General features: G+C 41.6%; 2 long non-coding RNA genes across 2 annotated transcripts; both read left to right on the top strand.

Annotated features, from left to right (window-relative positions):
* LOC109726259 lies at positions 9,598–11,143 on the top strand. The gene is made up of 2 exons (XR_002220470.1): positions 9,598–10,078; positions 10,850–11,143. It is a non-coding gene; the product is annotated as an uncharacterized LOC109726259 (long non-coding RNA).
* Positions 11,637–12,999, top strand: LOC109726258. The gene is made up of 2 exons (XR_002220469.1): positions 11,637–11,853; positions 12,660–12,999. It is a non-coding gene; the product is annotated as an uncharacterized LOC109726258 (long non-coding RNA).

The following is a 20,308-nucleotide window of genomic DNA, read 5'->3' as shown; positions in this document are numbered from 1 at the left end:
AATACTCTAGATCAAGTCTAACGGAGCCGATCATCGATTTGAAGTCTAACATCGAAAAACAAAGTGAAGCATGGAGCCCTCCGTGCTTCCATAAGCATTCTAGCCGCACTCTCTCTCTCTCTCTCTCGTCTCTCATATATATATGATATATATGTGTATATATATATATATGATGTGTGATATATATATTATATATATGTGTGTATATATATATATATATGTGTGATATATATATATATGTGTTATATATATATATATGTGTGAATATATATATATATATGTGTGTATATATATATATATGTGTGTATAATATATTATAAAATATATGTGTGTATATATATATATATGTGTGATATTATATATATATGTGTGTATTATATATATATGTGTGTTATAATATAATATGTGTGTATATATATATATATGTGTGTATATATATATATATTATGTGTGTATATATATAATTCGTGTGATATATTATATATATATATGTTTGTATATAATAATATATATAGTATATAGATATATATATATATATATATATATGCGTTGGGAGCTTATAGAACAACATTTTTCCTCCTTCTCTCTCTCTAGCTGGTGTACATCGTGCATTGGATATTTGAGGATCGAGGCTCATTCGGGTTCATCGTTTCTTAGGAGGACCGTTCGTGCGCGTGGGTGTCTCGGTTGAGCCGTTGGAGGTCGAGTGAGTGTGCGGGATTGCTCCTTTCGACTTCTAGACGACGTTGGACGAGCGTTCGAGGTGGGTTGATGTTTACCGAAATCGTCGGATTTCCTCCTAAATCGTAGAGTTGTCATTATGTGGTTTTTTTTTGGTTATCATGATAGTAGCTCATATTTAGAATTTGCATGTTTTATAAAATCTGAGTTTTGGAGCATGATCTAAGAATTTAGACTAATTTATATGCTGAACCTAGAATTGACTTAGGAGAAAACTCATATAACCTACATGTTATTCTTTTTCGAAAAGTAACTGAATTAGCTTTAGGAGCTGTCATTCTTTTGTATCACCGCTTTAGTGCGAGGTGGATACACAGGCTAGTGCAGGTTGAGATTACGCTCGTGCTGAAGAGCCGAGTTTGTTTTTACAGCAGCGTTTGGACTGTTCAGTACTGTCGGGGGTCGTTGTGGTTGACGGTGGATCCAGATTTCTGTATAGTGCAGCAGATTGTGCCGAGGGCATGTGAGTTTTGGTTGTTAGACCAGTTTGTACCCTTTTTCATTGACTATAGCCTGTGTGAGCCTATTTGCGCTCGGCAGAGACACACTTGCATCCTCGGTTGGGTCGCGTCTACGAGTGCCGCTTCAGAGTGAGGCTTTGATTTGCGTTGATGTCGCGGCCGTCCTGTTTGGACCAACCATCCCTGTGGATGGTGTATGGTGTAGCTTGATTACAGAAAGGGTGGGTCCGTTTGGGCAGCCCTAGTGAGATTGGATTAGTGTGATGCATGTTTATGTCTACAGATAACCTGTGTTGGTTAGCGATAGTATAGTGGTGTATAGCTGTAGAGTTTTTTCAGTTTTCCTTACTATCCATTGCATACCTTCTTGTAGACTTAGTGGATGGGCCGTTGAGGTCGGTGACGGTACCCACTGAAGACTACTCTATTTTGTAGTAGTTCTCACACCCAGTTGTTGATACCTTTTTGTAGAGCCTTTGTCTGCAGCTGCTGCTGTTGCTGATTCTGATCGTGGGAAGGGAGTCGCGAGATAGATCCTTGTCACCCGTGGTCGCCGTGCTAGTAGAGTACTTGTCAGAGGTAGTGGGTTGTTTTCAGGTACATACTCCGTGTTTTGTGTACTCGCTGGATCGAGGTGTTATGGCGGACTTTTGTATGTACAGTGAACCCTTTATATTTTATATATGTTTTAGTTTTAGTAGCTCGGTACTTTGGTTGTAGCTTCTATTTGTTTGCAGGTACAACTATCGCTTCGTATACACAGAGAATTCCTATGTATACGGCGGGTTTGTTGGCATGTCCGGAGAAACATGGTAATTCGGGGCGTGACAGGATTATATATAATTTAGATTTAATTTGGCATATATGGATTATAATTAGGAGTGTAATTCTAATTGAATTAGGATTAGACTCTAGTTAGGAGACATGTATTATATATACATGCTACGGCCAAGTTAATGACGCCGTAACTCAAATTAAGCCTTGCATATTAGAGAGTTCTTGGTTCTGCAAGAAGCCGGCCCTATTAAGATGCCATGCTAATTAATTAAAGGTGAAGTTGCTTGTTTCTGTCGGAGGAGTTGTGATGCACTAATTAATTAAGTGGCTTGTGATGGTTCGTATGATGGCAGAAACACCATCAGCCAGGGTGCATGGTGCCGTACATCCTTCCTTTGGTGAGCCGAGCCGCTTATTTGGAGTCGCATGTACGGATGTGGATTTTGGCGTTTTCGATCTAATTAAGTTTTGGTCTTTGAGAGATTTTCTTATACTCTACCTTTCGACATTAATAAATTTTTTGCTCCGTCTTCGCCCGTGGATGTAGGCCGGTGGCCGAACCATGTAAATATCGGTGTGGTCTTTCCTTATCTTTTCTTTTCCTACATTAAGTTATTTTCTGAATCTATTTTTCGCCGTTTCGATTTTAACAGTATTTTTATATATATTTTAATTTTGAAATTACTGGTTTAATTTTTGGTTAAAAAAGAGTTTTCATTAAAGGTGTATAGTGACTGATACTATTCACTTAAATAAGTAGTAACCTGCAAGCTTGGCTTGAGGATGGCTTCAGACATGAATCGGACTTCGTTTTCGATGGTTCAGATGTGCCGGAGGTGATGGCACTATCTAATTTTACGTTTGACACACAATTTTTGAGCAAATATGCTTTTATTGAGATTGGCCTTTTGTTATCTGATGTTTTTACTTTTTAGAATTTTTTGGTATTCCGTTTTGCTTGAAAATTCATGAAAAGGTGCCACTTGGCATGATGCATGCACCAGTGAGTTTTTGGCAAGAAACTCAAAGGATTATGTTGCAGTTTTTGTAAAGTACAAATTTGGAGCATTTCACATATGAGTTATCATTTTATGTAAGAAATTTTACAGTTTTAGCGAGCGAATGGATCCAGGTGAAACTAGACTTGGAGAGGATTGAGCGACTCAAATTTTGTAGATTTTGGGGTTACCTGTGCAAAATAGCATAGGTACGAAGTTTGGGAGAGAATTGGAGATTGAGAGGTCTTTTGATTGGAGCACGATACTTCGTGTACCAAAACACTTGGAATGGCATCGGAAGGGTTATTGTGCAAATTGCGCGCTCTGGTAGGGTGTTTGAATATGGAAAAAATGAGGGGCTTTCATGTAGTTTTTCTATAAACCAGGTGTGTGTGTGTGTGTGTGTGTGTGTGTGTGTGTGTGTGTGTGTGTGTGTAATACATGTTTTATATTGAGAGAGATGAGAGGAGGGGGGAGGGGCTTGGAACCCTAACCTTAGGCCCCTCTAGGACCAGCGCCGCCGCCAGCTGCCTATCCGGTCAGCGAGGTGGGCGGCGTGATCTTCTTCACGTGATCTCTCTCTCTCTCTCTCTCTCTCTCTCTCTCTCGAGTTGGGCACGGTCGCCGTCGCCATCGCTGTTGCCCCGCTGGTTCACGGGTGGCTCAAGTGAACCTCACCAGCACCGCCATGGCCGTCCTCACTATCACCGCCATGGCTGCCCCTACCCTCTTGATGCTCGAAACCACGCGGACTTCTTTAGACTTGAGGGTCGGCTGCACTTTGCAACCGGCATTGCTATTGCACCACTTCCGCCGCAGGCCCCTCTGGCCGTGGAACCTATTGTCCCAGCCTCCCCTATGTCAGTATGGACTCCTCCTAGCCGGCGCTTGCCGCCTCCGTACCATGCTGATGCTAGCAGGTACATAGTAGCCCTTGATGCTCATTGTTGCGTTCGGGTAGGGCTGGGTTTGGCCCCCACCTCTTTTTTCGGCTACCCAGGCTGTCGGTGACCATCCAACAGGTGAGCACGGCCTTGTGAGGCACTCATACATTGCCATGCTCATCTTTGTCAGGGTTTGATTGGTACTTATTTGCTGATTAGACGATGTCGCTCCCCGAAGGACTTTTGGCTCAGCGGACAACTTGCCTCGATGCACTCCTCGGTGCTCGGATTCGCTCTGAACAGCGAGCACAGTGTCCGGAATGTCGAGCTCTTCTGGACCATATCTTCATTTGGATTTTGAAGTCGTGGAATCTGCGGTATGGCTCAAAACACTGTGTTAGTATGTTATTTATCATGCGCTGAGTGTTCGGTGGAATGCTGCAACGACGCTTTTTGCATTGTGGCTATCCCAATAAGCATGATTCAGGTTTAAGATGTTTGAACTTGATGTTCGAGGCTTGGGAATCCCTAAATTTAGATTTTGTGGCATTTGGCACATAAAAATGGTTGTTTAAGTGAATATCACATGCGATTTTGGCCCATTTTTGTGGAGCGGGATTGGCTGCTGGTTGTAGCAGTAGAGTAGCCTCGTTGGCTAGCTGGGGCCTTGCTGGTGCGAAACACGGACCGGCGATGGGCCCTAGGTGGGTTCCGGAGCTAAAATGATTTTCGGGAACTCGGTACGGTGGATTTTTGGAAATTCGCCTCTAGATCGTACCACTTGGTAAACAGCTGTCTTGACATCCAAAAGTGAGTGTTTCAAGATGGCAAGGAGATTTAATTGACCTTCGGAGTGTTTTGGAACACTTCGGGGCTTAACGAAACCCCGAAATGCGAAAATCTAGCGATTTTGTGCGCAATTTTATGTCGCGCAGGTTGCTTCTATTTGCAGTAGGGTAGAAGCCTTATTGGTTAGTGTTAGGGCGAGTTTTGACCCCTCTACTTGCAGCAAGAAGGCTGTAGGTGGTTCTGGTGCCGAAATGGGCACCCTAGAAGCCAAACTGATGATTTTCGAGATTCCGATTTTTCGTTTTGGCGCTCTACTCGTGCGGCTGCCCCAATAGCATTAATATGATGTGTTGGGATAGTGGGAGAGGTATGATATGTAGGACTTGTTTCGAAACACCTTGTGAGTTGGGATGACATTCTGACAAGTCGGTGCGACAATCGAGCGATCTTTCTTTGACTGTCGATCGGAATACGAAAATCCGATTGTTCAATGGTTAGACTCACTTAGAGTCCTAGGCTTTTGGGTAATTAGCAATTTTGGGCTAATTACGGCTTTGTGTGGGATTGTGCATAGATTCGGATGATAGCGGAAAGCATCAGTAAAGGGTCGACGACCCGGTTTTATTGTACAGTAGAGGTGAATGCTTCAATCCGAAGTCGACAAAGCGGTGCATGCTTGGCGACTTCTGTCCCTATTATCTCCTTTTATTTACTTTATACTATTGAGCTTTCGTATACCACTTGACTTTGTAGCTTGTTGCTCTACACTTACTCCTATTTCATATTATCTTGATTTAGTGGTAGAGCGGTGCTCCCTTGTGATCGAGTTATCTATTGCATGATTATAGCAGATGACTTGACATTAGTTGACCTTATGGTTGGTGACACTCCTAGATGTATACTGCATGATATGACATTACTTGACCTTGTGGTCGGTGAAACTCCTATTTGTATATCACATGATTTGACATTCATTGACCTTGTGGTCTGTGACACTTCTAGTGGCATATCACATGACTTGGTATTAGTTGAACTTATGGTCGGTAACACTCTGAGATTGACCTAATTGGTTAGCGACTTCTTGTGGAATTTCTCTCGGCTATTTATTGACGATTGGCTATTGAACATATTGCATCGATCGCCACAACTCAATGTACATTTTACGTACACCAGCGGTCTGATCCACCATAGGAGGGTGTTCCTTTTCGAAAAAGTGGTCGTATTTCAGACCTGTGAGCCCAAGCGGCCTGTTGCTACGATTATATGCCAGGTGGTTGAGTATGATGTGGCATTGCTTTAGGTCTTTAGACTAACTTGACGGATTTGATTGGGTATTTTTGGATGATCTGTGAGGTTGATGAATATATACTTGCATTCTGTTGTACATTACAGTAGAGGTTAGTTGTATTTCTCTTTACAGTTATTTTTCTTTCAGCACTATTACTGCATTACTTATGATATCTGTTCATGATTTTACCGGTAAATATAGCTCGCCTTTGTTGGCTTGCGGTACCCACTAGAAAGAGAGACATGTTTACATATTCTCACTCACTACCATTTTTCAAGTGACACCAGCGGTGAGGATCGGGACGACGCGTGAGAACGGTACTAGATAGTTGTGCCCAGAGTTATCCATCATTGACTTTTATTACTATGTATCTCTGTTTAGTTAGATTGGCTTTATGTTTCAGATCCACATGGCTTAGTTTAGTTTGTTACTTGTTGTTTATTAATAACTGTTAACTGTGGATTTAGTTATTTGTTTAACTAAAGTCCCACTCGCTTCTAAGGTCTCTATTACCTTAGATTTATCACATTTACCACTAGCCCTCAAGGTTCTATCTACCTTATTCCAGCTAGCCACCCGACTCGGCCTCGAGTCAATCAACTGCGGATAATCCGCGCTCTGCCTGGCTTGAGGTGAAGGAACTCTCACATGCACCTCAGCTTGCAAGCCAAGAACTACATCGCCCAACGGTCTGCCCGAAGGTCCGTGCACCGCTGTCAGGGATCCCCCGGTGGGAGAGGAACATGCCGTATACACCCGCAGCCGAGATCCCCGATAGGGAGAGGAACATGCCACATACACCCTAGCGCTCTCCGTTCTTGCTTAGTCACAATCCTCGAAGTTTTTCCGGTCGGAGAGGAACATGCCACATACACCCGCGGTCAAGAACTATTGAGCTCACAAGTCTCGGGATTCTGGAATCCACTTCACATAACTCAAGGGTTGGTCTCAAACCCTATATTATCGACCTAACCAGGTCCAATGCACTTTCCACCCTAGGTCCAACTAACTCTAGGTTTAATACCTCAATCACATAACCTAGATTTACTTTAACTCTAGGTCCAATTTACAACCTATATTCACGACACTAGGTTAATGCCTCACACTTAGGTTTAGATAACTCTAGGTTCATTCTCAACCTATGTTCTTTAACACTAGGTTAGATGCCACTCATGATTCACCCTAGGTTCAACAACACTAGGTTCATACCCGACCTATGTTTATCAATACTAGGTTCGTATGTCATTCTTATCCAACCTATGTCCATGACACTAGGTTCAATACAACCTATGTTTACTAACACTAGGTTCAATGTCATCTATGTCCGACCTATATTTATTAACACTAGGTTAATGCCACTCGATCTACTTGACATTCTATTTGTCATATCGAGTCCATATGCACATGCATCTTATCTAACATGCTCACATAATGTTACATGCACCTAGCATACATTCTAATGCACACATACATATCACTTGCATCTACTTATTAGCATGTACTTTCCAGTACATTATTATGCAATTATCACTAGCATGTATTCTACCCACTAGCATACATGTACATAATGCTAACATGCCCGTATGTACATACATATGCATCAACAAAAATTCATATTCCGCTTTGACATGCGGGGCGACCTAATCGCTTCGGTAAACACAACCCACCTTAACTTACTCTCCGATTGCTCGTAGTCAATTGCAATCGGCCTCCCACGGCACTCGTGACCCGGTTCAGCCTAAACTCTCGCGCGACCACCCGAACTGTCACGCCCCGGGGCCGATTTTAAAAGCCATTTTGAAAACAGAGTTGCGGAAGACGTGCCTTTTTTTTTTTTTTTTCAACCTGGCCCAGGCGATGTACAGATCCGCCACAAATACAAAGTTCCTCCGTCCACTCAGACAGAGTCTCCTTTGTATTTGCACGGCGTACCAACGATACAACAGGATCTCAACTACAATCTACAATTACCAATCAACAACCAATTCATGATATGCATTTTCATATAGCTAACAATCCTTAGAGATGATGCATGCCTCTAAGCACTCCTTAGGCGCTGGATGATGCAATACACAGTACAACAATCATCCTATTTAAAAGTGCTCCCCACCCGGAAGCTTTATTTTTAAAATCTAATTCATTCATTCATGAAAACCATTCGAAAACCTTTTGAAAACTGTTTTTCACACGGAAACTTTATTTTGAAAACCAGCTACCTTGAGGGGTAGAAATCCACGATGTATAAATCCGTAAAATACGCAAATCCAAGGACCAAAAACCATAAAACTAGAACCATGAATCCATAAACTCCAATCTCAGATCCACAATCACAACCATAAATAACGAAAACATCCACAACTAAAACCAGTTCACAACATTCAAGCAATCAAAGGATTATCTAACTGAACCATTTATTTAAACTACTAAAAGCAGGAATGAAGTAACCAGGGTGACGGTCGCTATACCAGACTAGCTAGATCGTCCTCTCGTCGAGCCCAAGTGCCAACTCCAAGCCCGAATCACCTGGGGAATTTGGGGGTGAGAAACCGCAACCATGGTTTTCCAGTGGGTACGACAGAGCCACGAAGGCAAGCCGTAATCACCGGAAACCAAAGGAGATAGATAAACAAGTATATATATGCTGATATGAAACAGAACTACATATATGAATATGATGTGATATAAGAGCAACTACAGTAGTAATAGAAACAGGATAATAACTGAGCAAGAATGAAACTATTACTGTAACCAAAAACTCAACTGATCAGATGCCTCAAAGGTGAATAGTCTAAAACCAAACCCAATCTGATACTGCTATATTGGTCCACAGACTTCAAGCGTTGCCTGTCATAGAGCAAACACTGTAAACTTATTCATACGTCACCGACGACCTATCCGGATACGTACACCCTTTGGATGGTGGCCAAACCAACCTGGTGTCTAGAATACACAGTGCTGTGACTAAATTATACTGGTATGCTCAAAACAAAAACCGGCAAAAAGAGACCGGTACCCTGGCCGAAGCCAGGTGCAAGGGCGTACAACACCGAACCACGATCAACCAGATCAAAACACAAGACAAGAGAGTCGATGTGTTGCCTGGACCCAAGGTCCACAGAGATGCAATATACGAATGCAAGCTTGCTCTACACACTACAACAAAAGGGATATTTAGTGGCGACTTTTTGGTGGCGACAAGCACTGTCGCCACCAATGTATTTAATATGGTGGCGACATTTATTTGTCGCCGCCGATTCATAGGAAATGGCGGCGACATTTTTTCGTCGCCGCCGATTCTTGGGAAATGGCGGCGACATTTATTTGTCGCCACTGATTCTTAGGAAATGGTGGCGACATTTATTTATCGCCGCCATTGCGTAGAAAATGGTGGCGACAAGGTGTCGCCGCGATATATCCTTATGAAGCGCGCCAGAACTTCCCTCTCTTTTTTTCGCCACTCACCAACCCATTCCTTCAGAATGACAATTTTACCCTCACTTATTTAACATCTATTACATAAGGCCTAGGGACTTTATTGTCTTTTAACATAAAAAAAATTTTAATAAAATTACAGCTGTAAATAAAATTTTACATTGCCTATTACTCTTTCTCTCTCTCTCTCTGCAAGTTTACCCATCTTCGTCCCTTTTGCCTCGCCACTGTGGTCTTCATCGGGAGCTTCCATAGCTGCGCCGCCTCGTCCTCCAGCACCCCCACGAGCGGCTTCCAACCCCTCACCAACATCCTCCCTCGCCGTGGGCAAACGCGCACCGCCTCGTCCTCCCCTGCGGCTAGAAGCCGCAGGTACCCGTCTTCTAGCCAAACCCGCAGGTGGAACCGCCTTTGAGGTTGACCTCAAAACCCTAATCCAACCCCTTACCAACATCCTCCCCCGTGGCCAGAAGCTCATCTTCAAAGGTGCGTGCCACAAACCCTAGATCGCTCATCCTTGATATCTTCCCGACGGCGGTGGATGCTCGCAGCTTGTTAGCTCGCAGCTTGTCACCCTGCACTCTACGCCCTTTGTTAGCTCGCAGCTTGTTTCACCCGTTGCCTCTCGGTCGCTAGTTCATGTGGATGCTTCATTGTCTCTCAGTCATCGCCGCAGCAGCCGTTGCCATCCCTATCGTAATTTTTTGAGTAATTTCTCTCTTTACTAATTAATTGTGTATTTGCCACAATGCATAGGACAAGAGTTCTTGAATGATAACATGATATTAATTGGGAGCAATTACTGGACATCTTTGATAATTTGCACTATAATTTTATTGTGTTTTGGACTTACAGATTACCAAGTAAATGGGGGAAAAAAGAAATTTTATATATTAAGAAAAATTAGATATCTAAATTTCCTGTGATTGATGTTGTAAAATTCCTGATACTTTTGCGTTCTGTTATTTGGCAATAAGGAAATAAAGGGAATGGTGAAGCAGAAGGGAGATGGATAATTTTTCTTCATGGTCTGAAATGTATTTGATATAGACAAGATTGACCTGGACAAATGAGGGGAAGTTTAATACTTAAGGGTTGTTTGCAACTAGAATAGATTGCTTGATGTATTGGTTGCTCACTATATGAAGTTCTTGCTTTATTGGATGGGAACTTACATTCATCATGTCTCTTTATCCCAGGCTTTTGGCTCGTTTACTGCTATAGTTGGAACTTCTATTGATTATATTACAAATCAGTTCTAAATTTTGGCGATAGTGAATTTGTAATTACCAAGTCTATTTACTGAACAAAGTTTTGTTAATATCCATGTTGTTGCTTCTCTGAATTTTACTTAATACTCCATTCATTTATTGAAATTAATTAGATTTTATATCTAAATTAGATAGATTTGCAGACCATTTTGCTCTGTGGTATTTTTTACCAGAATTCACTGAGTTTCCTCTTTATCCCTTCCTGCAGTGTTGTTGGACGTGCTGAAGCTGGATAGTAATTCCTTTATTTTTTCTGTAGTAGCTCTGCCCGTCCATCATATTGATAGTTTTCTTAGTTAAGTTGTCAAATTGTAAACTGTTCTTATAATTGAAGAGTTTCTAACTGCCCCTTATCTAGAACCATAGAACTATGTTGGTCTTGTGGTCACCTTGTGAGCTCTTCCATTTAAAGGTTATGTCATGAATACATTAGACAAGCACTTTGTCATTCTGATTGCTATGTCCATTCTTCATATATAATATCATCCCCAATGCTTGATTCTGGTTGTGGTTTACTGATACCATTTTAATTTTCTAACTCTTTTTTGCTTCTAGTAAAATGATTTGTTGTGTAACTTTTACTGAAGCTGCATTTAATAAGTTGTAATGGAACTACTAAGCTTCCACGAGTGATAACTCCAGAGCTCTACAAATGGACGCTCTTTCCATTTTGCAAAAGCAGAGGAAATGATTTAGTTGAAGCCAGTACACTTATTGTCAGCTGGAGCCTTACTATCTCCACCAACTATTTGTTACATGTTAATTAGTACAGTATACAGGTTGGTGGCAAGTACTAGAAAAGAGGTCAAGAAACCAAGCCATATAATCATCACGTTACTTAATAAGTCACAAATTAACAATCGCTGATGCCCATTTACTTTGGGTAGGTATGCGACTAAAGTTAGGTGTAAGACATTAAGGAATAGAATAGGATATCACCAATTGAATTTGACAACCTCGTAACCAACGACAAAATTGCCTACTAACAGAGCTGCCTCCTACTTTTTCTCTCCGTTCCTTTTACATTTTTTGACCACTTTTCGTTGTGCAGCAGTGATTTCATGATGTGTAATTTTGGAAAATTGTCTTCAAATTATAATAATCTATGAACTTAAATGTGCAACAAACTATTGCAGAATGAGGCGGTATTGAGGGCTTGCGCTGAATCAGAAGCACCAAAAACATCGGCGACGAGTGCTTCTGCAGTTGAAGGTCAGCAGTAGCCTAGAAACTGACAATTATGTGCTTCAACAACTTCGACAAGCCTTTGGAAGGTCTAACTTTTATTACCACTTTTTTAATGTGGGCAAAAATATTTTTCTTTGTTAATTTCCCAAAATGAAAAACAACATGTTATGTTCTTGTTTTGAACGATGGAATACAGAATGATTGTTCATCATACTGATTTGACTCTTGCGTCTCTAACCTCTGTTGTTTCGTTAGCATCATGCGGTTCTCACGTATAAATTTTTGCATGACAATTCGTGGAGAACTTCACTTCAGTTCTCACTGTATATACTCAAGTAATCTAGTCCCTGAACTTGTAGAAAGTTTTCACTTCAGCCATTTGTTCCAACTTAGTTTGTTTTCGTGTCGAAGCTCCATTTTTAAGGCAGGTTAAGATTTGGATCTCAACAGACCTGAGCTCGAGCTAGTTGGGCTTTTAATTTTGATGTTAAACACTGTAATTTTTTCTATCTTTGCTTTTTTGATTTGTCCTCTTGATTTTGACTTTGATGTTAAACGCTAATGAACTCTTTGTCAAGTTGCAAAAAGTTTGTCCTTTTTATTAATAAAAAGAATTTCCAATTCAGTTCCTGTATGTTTAAATACTTGTTAGGCATTCTTAATCTTTTTGATGCGAATGAATTCTAAACTATTTGAATATGAGAGTGCTGATGAGATGTATGAAATCATCAGGGATTTTTATGAGTTGCTTATTTGCTTTATTATTCAAAATCTATTTGCATGATTTACGTTTACATTGTTTTAACTTTTATTCTTTTTCTCTTTTGTAGGTAGTGCATGATGATTCTTGGGACAAGAAAGACAATGAACTGCAAGCTCCTCTTTTTGTTTCTAAGCTGACCTTTTTTTCCGAAAAAATTTTCGGCGTGGAAAGATGCTTAAGAGAATCATTACTCCAGATCACAACTGGCACAACTTAGGAACTATTCGTTACTTATGAAAAGAGTCTCCATATAACTGGAAGCACAAGATAAATGTAGACGGTAAAGGTAAAGTTGTCTGATGGAACCCACTACAATTCCATTAGCTCTGTTCAATGACTTGTCCTAACTATAAGTGGCGATTCAAGGTGCAGTGTTGTTTGATGATGCATTTTTTAAGTAGAAAAATGCAGGAATAATAGTTATTATTTGGATTAAGTTTCATAATTTAGAATTTTTAGGTTACCCTGCTTGAGGTACTTTCCATTTTTTGTATTTGTGCAATACTGTTGTCAAGTAACTAGGCTTCTGAATTAATCTTGAATGTTGCTTATAGTGGAAAAGATGGTAAGCTTGTCACTTTTCTGTTGCAGGTTTAATTGTTGGAGGACTTGCTAATTTTTCTTTATTTTTATTTGCAGATTTATAAGAGGTGGTGGCGAGAAAAATTTTAGCAGTATTTTGACGATGTATTGAATCAAGTTTAAGTAAACTTGACATATTTTGAAAACTTTACATTTAATAGCATGTAGAAATGACAAAAACACTATTATTGTGTTTTGTTTTTTGGTTGTGTTGGGTGTATTAGGTGACAATGCAATGATACTCTAACATTTAAAGTTTGATTCAGTCTTTTTTATTTGCCTTATATGATTATTTATGCACTTTTTTACATTTAAAGTTTGATTCAGTCTTACTTATTTGTGTGGATTTATTTTATGATTAAATACTTATAGAGATTCAATTAGATTTAATATATATTGGTTCTAAGGTGTTTGAGCCATAGTGTTTGGGTTTAATTTTGTTCTGAGAGGATTAAATTGAAATTAAAGGTTAAAATTTAAGAATGAGAAATTATTATAATTATAGATTATTTTTAGCAATTTATATTAAATCAATAATATCTATTACTACCAATTATTTTTTCTCAAAAAATAATTTTCGATCAGAAAAATAGTGGCGACAATAGTCGCCACCATATAACTAGGCCCCGTAGGTAATTATCTAACTTTTAGTGGCGATAAATTGTCGGCTCCAAATATTTAGCAGTGATAAAATGTCGCCATTAATTATCTAAATTTTCTAACTTTTAGCGGCGACATCATGTCGCCACTAATTCTCTAATTTTTCGCGGCGACAGGTTGTCGCCGCTAATTATCTAACTTTCAGCGGCAACATTTTGTCGCCACCAAATAGTTTTACCGACGGGGTTATAGGCGGCGGCATGCGGCGACGAATTGTCGCCGCCAAAATATTTTTCGTGGCGACAATTTTGGCTTTGGTGGCGACATTTGTCGCCACTAAATCTTATATCTGTAGTAGTGACATGTCTATCCACAACTATACAAATGCAATCAACGGAATACGATAAGCAACGATAAATAAACAACTGACATGTAGAGACTACGATACTGAATGAAAGAACAGAGGAAGGGTGAAACGATCTCACCGACTACCAGCTCAAAGCACCCATGTGTCACTGTCGCGTCGAAACACTGGGTACGCACAAGTCGACCGGACCTACGAATATCCAACGGGTCAGTAACCAACCTACTCACCTGAAGTATACTATCTCACAAACCCCCACACAGATCCCCGAATCGGTTTTCCAAAACCGATCATCGTAACTTACTGGAAGTCCCGAAAATCACAGCGGGACGCCGTCGGGACCCACTAAGTGTCCCGAAACTCACCGACTCGTGCCACGAGTCACCTGCTACCCCTAAACACTCCGATTTGGATGTTTTCACAGCAAACACAAGATAACACCACTACACAATTATCGCCGGATAATTGTACGAATCCGGATTTCCGAAAGTGTCTATTTCGACACCGGAACCCACCGTCGCTCACCCATCATCACTGAACCCATAAAATGATGATGGTGACCGGCCAACAAGGCTCAGCGATAATTTACAGGATAATCAAACCACGTCGGAAGAAATTTGAACCGAAACCGCGTTCTTTCGGCAAATTTCGTCGAAAAACAACCCGGAATCGACTTTTCGATTTCCGCAAAAGCTATTAGATCATGGACAATCAGTCCGAAGGTCACCACACACACCAACACACTGCGCACAGTAGCCACAAGGTGTACAAATGCATAAAAGTCCCTATGTTTACATAAAATCCATCATTTTATGTAAATCGGGCGACTTCTATGACTCGTTCTCACAAACTGAGGACTTCTAAGTTCCGCCGAGACACGTACTGACAGGTCTCGACGTGCTGGAGGCCGTGTTCATGGTCTGGAGCGCAACAGCTCACTGTGGGAAGCGCGGGAGCAACCTGAAAATTCTGCGAACATCGCGCAGTCGGGGAAAAACGCACCAAACAGAACGATACGACATCCGCTGATCCAAAATAAGGTGAGCACTGTGATCAGCACTGATCCACGATCACCGTGCTCACCTCCAGAGGCATCGGAACAGCCTCAGATCACCGGCAAAGTGCGTTCAAACCCGCAACAGCAGCCAAAAAGGATCTACAGGGTCGACAATGCCGAAACAGCGGAACGGAGTCTCCTCGACAGAACTAAGGTGAGCACGATGATCAGCAATTTGCCACGATCATCGTGCTCCCTTCCATAGAGATCGGGGAGGCTCGGAAAGCTCGGAACAAGGAATAGCCCTATTTCGGGCTTGGCCGGAGCAAGCTTGCTCCGGCCGGCTTCCGGCATCACGGTGTGGTGCGCGCAGGCCAGGAATGGATGCGGGGGAGGTGAGGAGTGTGGTGCTCACCTCAGTTGGCGGCGAGGAGCGGCGGCGGCGACGGTGGAGAGACTTGAGCCCGCACGTGCAAGGCCTCGGGTTCCAAAGCAGCTGCGGCCACAGTGGCGGCCAGGGCACTCAGGGACGGCGGCAGAGGGTGGCCTGAGGTCGACGGAAGGCGGCACAGGTGGTTCTGGGTGGCGGCGATGTGAGGGAGTGCTCACAAAGTGGTCTCGGCCCGAACAGATTAGGGGTGGCCGCGGGCTGGCCGAGACGGCGGCGACGGCCCGCAGGGGCGGCGGCGACCGGCCGGGATGGTCGGTGAGGCCCACGGGAAGGCCGCAGGAGCGACCCAAGCGGCTGCGGTGCGGAGAAGAGGCCGCACAGTCAGCTTGGCCTGGGCTAGGCCAAGCTGGGCGCAGGATGCAGCAGCGGCAGCAGCGGCGTGCAGAGGCGACGGCGGTCGGCGGGGAGGCTCGCCAGGGCACGGGGGCGACGCCGGCAAGGTGCAGGGAGGCAATGCAGCCTCGGCCAAGGCTCCAACCCGAGAAGAACAGAGGGGTGGAGAGAGAAATAGAGAGGGAGAGATGGAGAGGAAGGCTGCGGTTGCTGCTGGCCGGCCGGGGCTCGGTCGACGGTGGCTGGGGGTGGTGCAGCAAGGGCAGGGCAACCAAGGGAGGCGGTTGGGCGTTTAGCTCGGGCTAGTTTTAGCGTTTTCTTAGTGCAAACCCTAAAACAAGCATATATACAAGGTGCAATTTGCGAGTTAGCCCACCAAACCTCAGTATTTAGTACTGAGTCCCTCACAGCGCGTGTACAACGCAAGAATACCCCTCTACGTGCGATCTCATACAAAACGGTACATAAAATGTCGCGACTTTTGCGAAAATACCGTTTTGCGATCATCGACCTCTTCTCGATCAACGGGCAATTTCCGTAGATCCGTCCGTCAGATTTGCAAACGGATCACGCCAGTGCGATTAGCACGACGGAGACAACAAAGCTAGGATTTTGGTTCACCTTGATCGATCACGGATTCGCGACGAAATCCGCTTTCTCACCAAAAGGCCAAGATGACGCACAAATACATATAAAACACGTATTTTTGGATTTCCTCGAAATCCATGCGTCAAACTCAAAATCCGTCAGCGCCATTAGTCCTAGAACAGCTGAACCGGTCGAAACGAGCTATTGGATCGCTATGAACGGAGTCCGATACGAGCCTGAAGCCAACTCTACGCATTGAGCTCTCCGGAAAACCAAGTTACTATTCGCTTTAAGTGAAACTTGGAAATCGCGTAGAATCTCCGTTCTAACTCGTTTTCTCCCAAAACTTAACGAGTGCTTTTGTAATTAAATTGCACACAAAAACATAGTCAACAGAGAGTTTAACTATGCTGCCAAAATCTCGGTCGAAACTGCATGTTAGCATTATGTACATGTATGCTAGTGATAATTGCATTATTATGCAATTATCACTAGCATGTATTCTACCCACTAGCATACATGTACATAATGCTAACATGCCCGTATGTACATACATATGCATCAACAAAAATTCATATTCCGCTTTGACATGCGGGGCGACCTGGTTGCTTCGGTAAACACAACCCACCTTAACTTACTCTCCGATTGCTCGTAGTCAATTACAATCGACCTCCCACGGCACCCGTGACCCGGTTCAGCCCGAACTCTCGCGCGACCACCCAAACGGCCACCAATCCACGATCCAGAAATTAAAGGTCTACGTTTAGTTGCCACGGGCCCACGATTCCGATTTCATGATTTTTGGACGTCGCCTCGGCCCTCCAGGCGGAAACGAAGCAAAAAACGCCGTTTCTTCAATAACTTCGCGTAGGCTCGACGAATCGCCGAACCGACTCCGCCAACGCATCAGAATACCTAGCAATTAGGTTTACGGAGGGTCAATTGAGATTAAACCCATCTACTAGCAAAATTTTCACTTTGGAGCCCTAGGTTACAACTATGCAAGAAATCACCATTTAACTTCATAATTCAAGCATTAATTCTCTATTTAGCATCTAGGAGTTCCACTAAATTCATTCTTAGAGCATATAATTGAAGCCCTAAAATTCGACCATTAAAGGGCATCAAAGCTTACCTCTCAAGCTAACTCCAATAGAGAGGAAGAAGATGATGAAGAAGAAAATCCATCTTCAAGCTTCAATCTCCACCAAATTCATCTCTTAATTCCACCTTCAAGAGAGATAGAGAGAGATCCCTCTTGGTTGCAAGTGTGAGGGAAGGGGAGAAGAAGTGTGCGGGTGTGTGTTGTGTGCGCATGCAGCCAGCCACAAATAAGTGCTGTAACAATTGCACAAAACCCCCTCTCACACAGTACAACTTGCATCTCCAGTTCAGTTTAGCAGTTCAGAGTCGTTGGAGCCCTTCTGAATATCCGTTTACGCTCAAATTTGACAGTCAGGCTCGGTTTTACTTAACTTAACGAAAGAAATTTTAATCTTTCAGTTTCGATCACATTTGATCACCGAAAGCTTTACCGAACTGTAATCTCTAGCAGATAGTAGTCGGATTTTATTTTCCACCTTTCGGGTGTCAGAATGGTATGAAATTCTAAATCTAGCCTCATAAAAATAATTTTGACATATTCTCCAGTTTTCATAATTTTCTGACACTGTGCATTTTCTGCTAAAATGTCAGCCCCGTCTCTCACAGAAAATTCTAAATTTTCTGTTTTTATTTCGATTTCAGCACAGGTCATTGCAGGTATTTCAAACTACATCTTTGCTTCTATCAGTTCCAATAATAAAAAATAGTATCTTCACATTATTTTTATTTATTTTTTACTTATATCAAAATCCGTATGTTATAATCAGATATGTTAAATTTATCGTACTCGAGTTTTATATTGAAATTTTTCCGCTATTGAAACTCTGTCTTAGCCAAGATCTTTTAAACATCGCGTCAATAAATCACAGTAATCTAACGCTAACTACCAAGAGATATATTATTCCATACAGATGCAATACACTACTACAACATACCTACTTTAGCCAACATTGCACCCGCAAGGATTTGAATGACTAGGAATCAAGTCGTTTGGCCCAAAGGAGCGTACTAGTACTGCAATAGTTGAGTAAGTCACCTGACGAGTGAGTAGACATCGAAGTGACTTTCTCACGGTTGTCACGCTCGGGTACTCTTATTCTCTAACAACAACTCACATTTTGCTTTAATATCCTCACATTGTGCTAGAGACTCTTTCCCATAAGGAAGTGATCTGTGCACCAATTCACTGGATCAAATCATCCATCCCAGTGATGATCGGCACGATTGGGCTTATTTAGGAACTAAGCCACCACTTACATATGTCTTCAATATCCTCAACCTCAAGAAACATGTCTTCGGATCTTTTAGATATGGCTTTGATGGATTCATGACACATATCATAACATGAATGAAAAAATATTAAATTTATTCGTAATATTCAAATTAAATAAATTTATTCCTAAAAAAGATTCATGTGCCAGCCTGAGATGACTTTTAGGGCATACATCTACACTATTGGTAGCCATAATTAGTTAAATTCCGCGCAACTTATTCACTAATTTTTGAAACCCAAATAAAACATGTCCATATGCTGATTTATCCCAAAAAATCAAAATAAAAGTAAAAGTTTTGGCTAACATTTATTTCATTCGGCCCGTAATAATAATTGTGCATATGCTGAACAACTTTGGCCAAAAAAAAAGATGCACAGAACTTTTGGAATAAAATCCTTCTCGTCAGTATTCCAATTATTGCCTGAGATTATCGCAAATATTATTTGCCGAATTTTAAAAACTTTAAGGACTTCCGGAATATTATGGGTCATGAAAAAATTAGAAATGGAGATAAAATGAACTTATGCTATTTCTTTTTTTTTTTTTTCTAATCTATTATTTTGTAGCTCTCTATTTTTATATTGCTTAGAATTTATCACTAAGCATAAATTTAGAAAAAAAGTCTTTAATTAAGTAGCTGAATTTTGAATCCGAATTTTTAATTGGTAAAAGATATAATTTTTGTATAAATTACGTAACTCGCGACATAATGGTGGACTTCTATTTGTTTAAGTTGTTAATGTTTCAACGAATTTAAAGATTAAAAATACAGTTTTATTCTAATTATATTCGTACCGATTTTTGTCAAATGCCGAATTATAACTATGATTCCTATTTATAAGAGCAAAACGGCATGGGAAATTCATCCATTTTGAACCAAATATTAGCAAGAAATATTTCATTGGGGACGCTACCACAATAGTGTTTCTCATGTTTTTGGCGGTTGCTCGGCACATGCATGCATCCTGTCAATCTGTGGTGGAGCTTGAACGCTCTGATCTGTTGGGGTACTAGTAGATTACTTATTTTTGTGAGGCCAGAAGTGATTTGGTACTTCTGTTGAACACATCTATGCCATTTATCAAATCTTGGCAATTTAAATTTTTAATGATCTAGTTAATTATTGTGCGCTGTGGTCGGATTCTCGCGACTGGGGATAACAATTATTTTTCTTCACTCTAACTAATGGCAGAGTCTGAATGAAATTTGGAAGTCCCGTGAGCTTGTTGCATATCAGTAGTGATCACGGTCTAATTGATTCTGCTGCAGATGATCGCGGGATCGACCTTTCTTGTGCTGAAATTTTTGTCGCATGATGCCGCGCATACTTAAGCCAGCTCAGCCAAAAAAAAAGAAAAGAAAAAGAAAACCAGGAGCATATTTATGTTTTTTTACTGATATATTAATTTTTCATTGGTTCCAT

Source organism: Ananas comosus, linkage group 21, assembly GCF_001540865.1.
Source record: "Ananas comosus cultivar F153 linkage group 21, ASM154086v1, whole genome shotgun sequence".
NCBI lineage: Eukaryota > Viridiplantae > Streptophyta > Magnoliopsida > Poales > Bromeliaceae > Ananas > Ananas comosus.
This window is presented reverse-complemented; position numbering and strand designations above follow the sequence as displayed.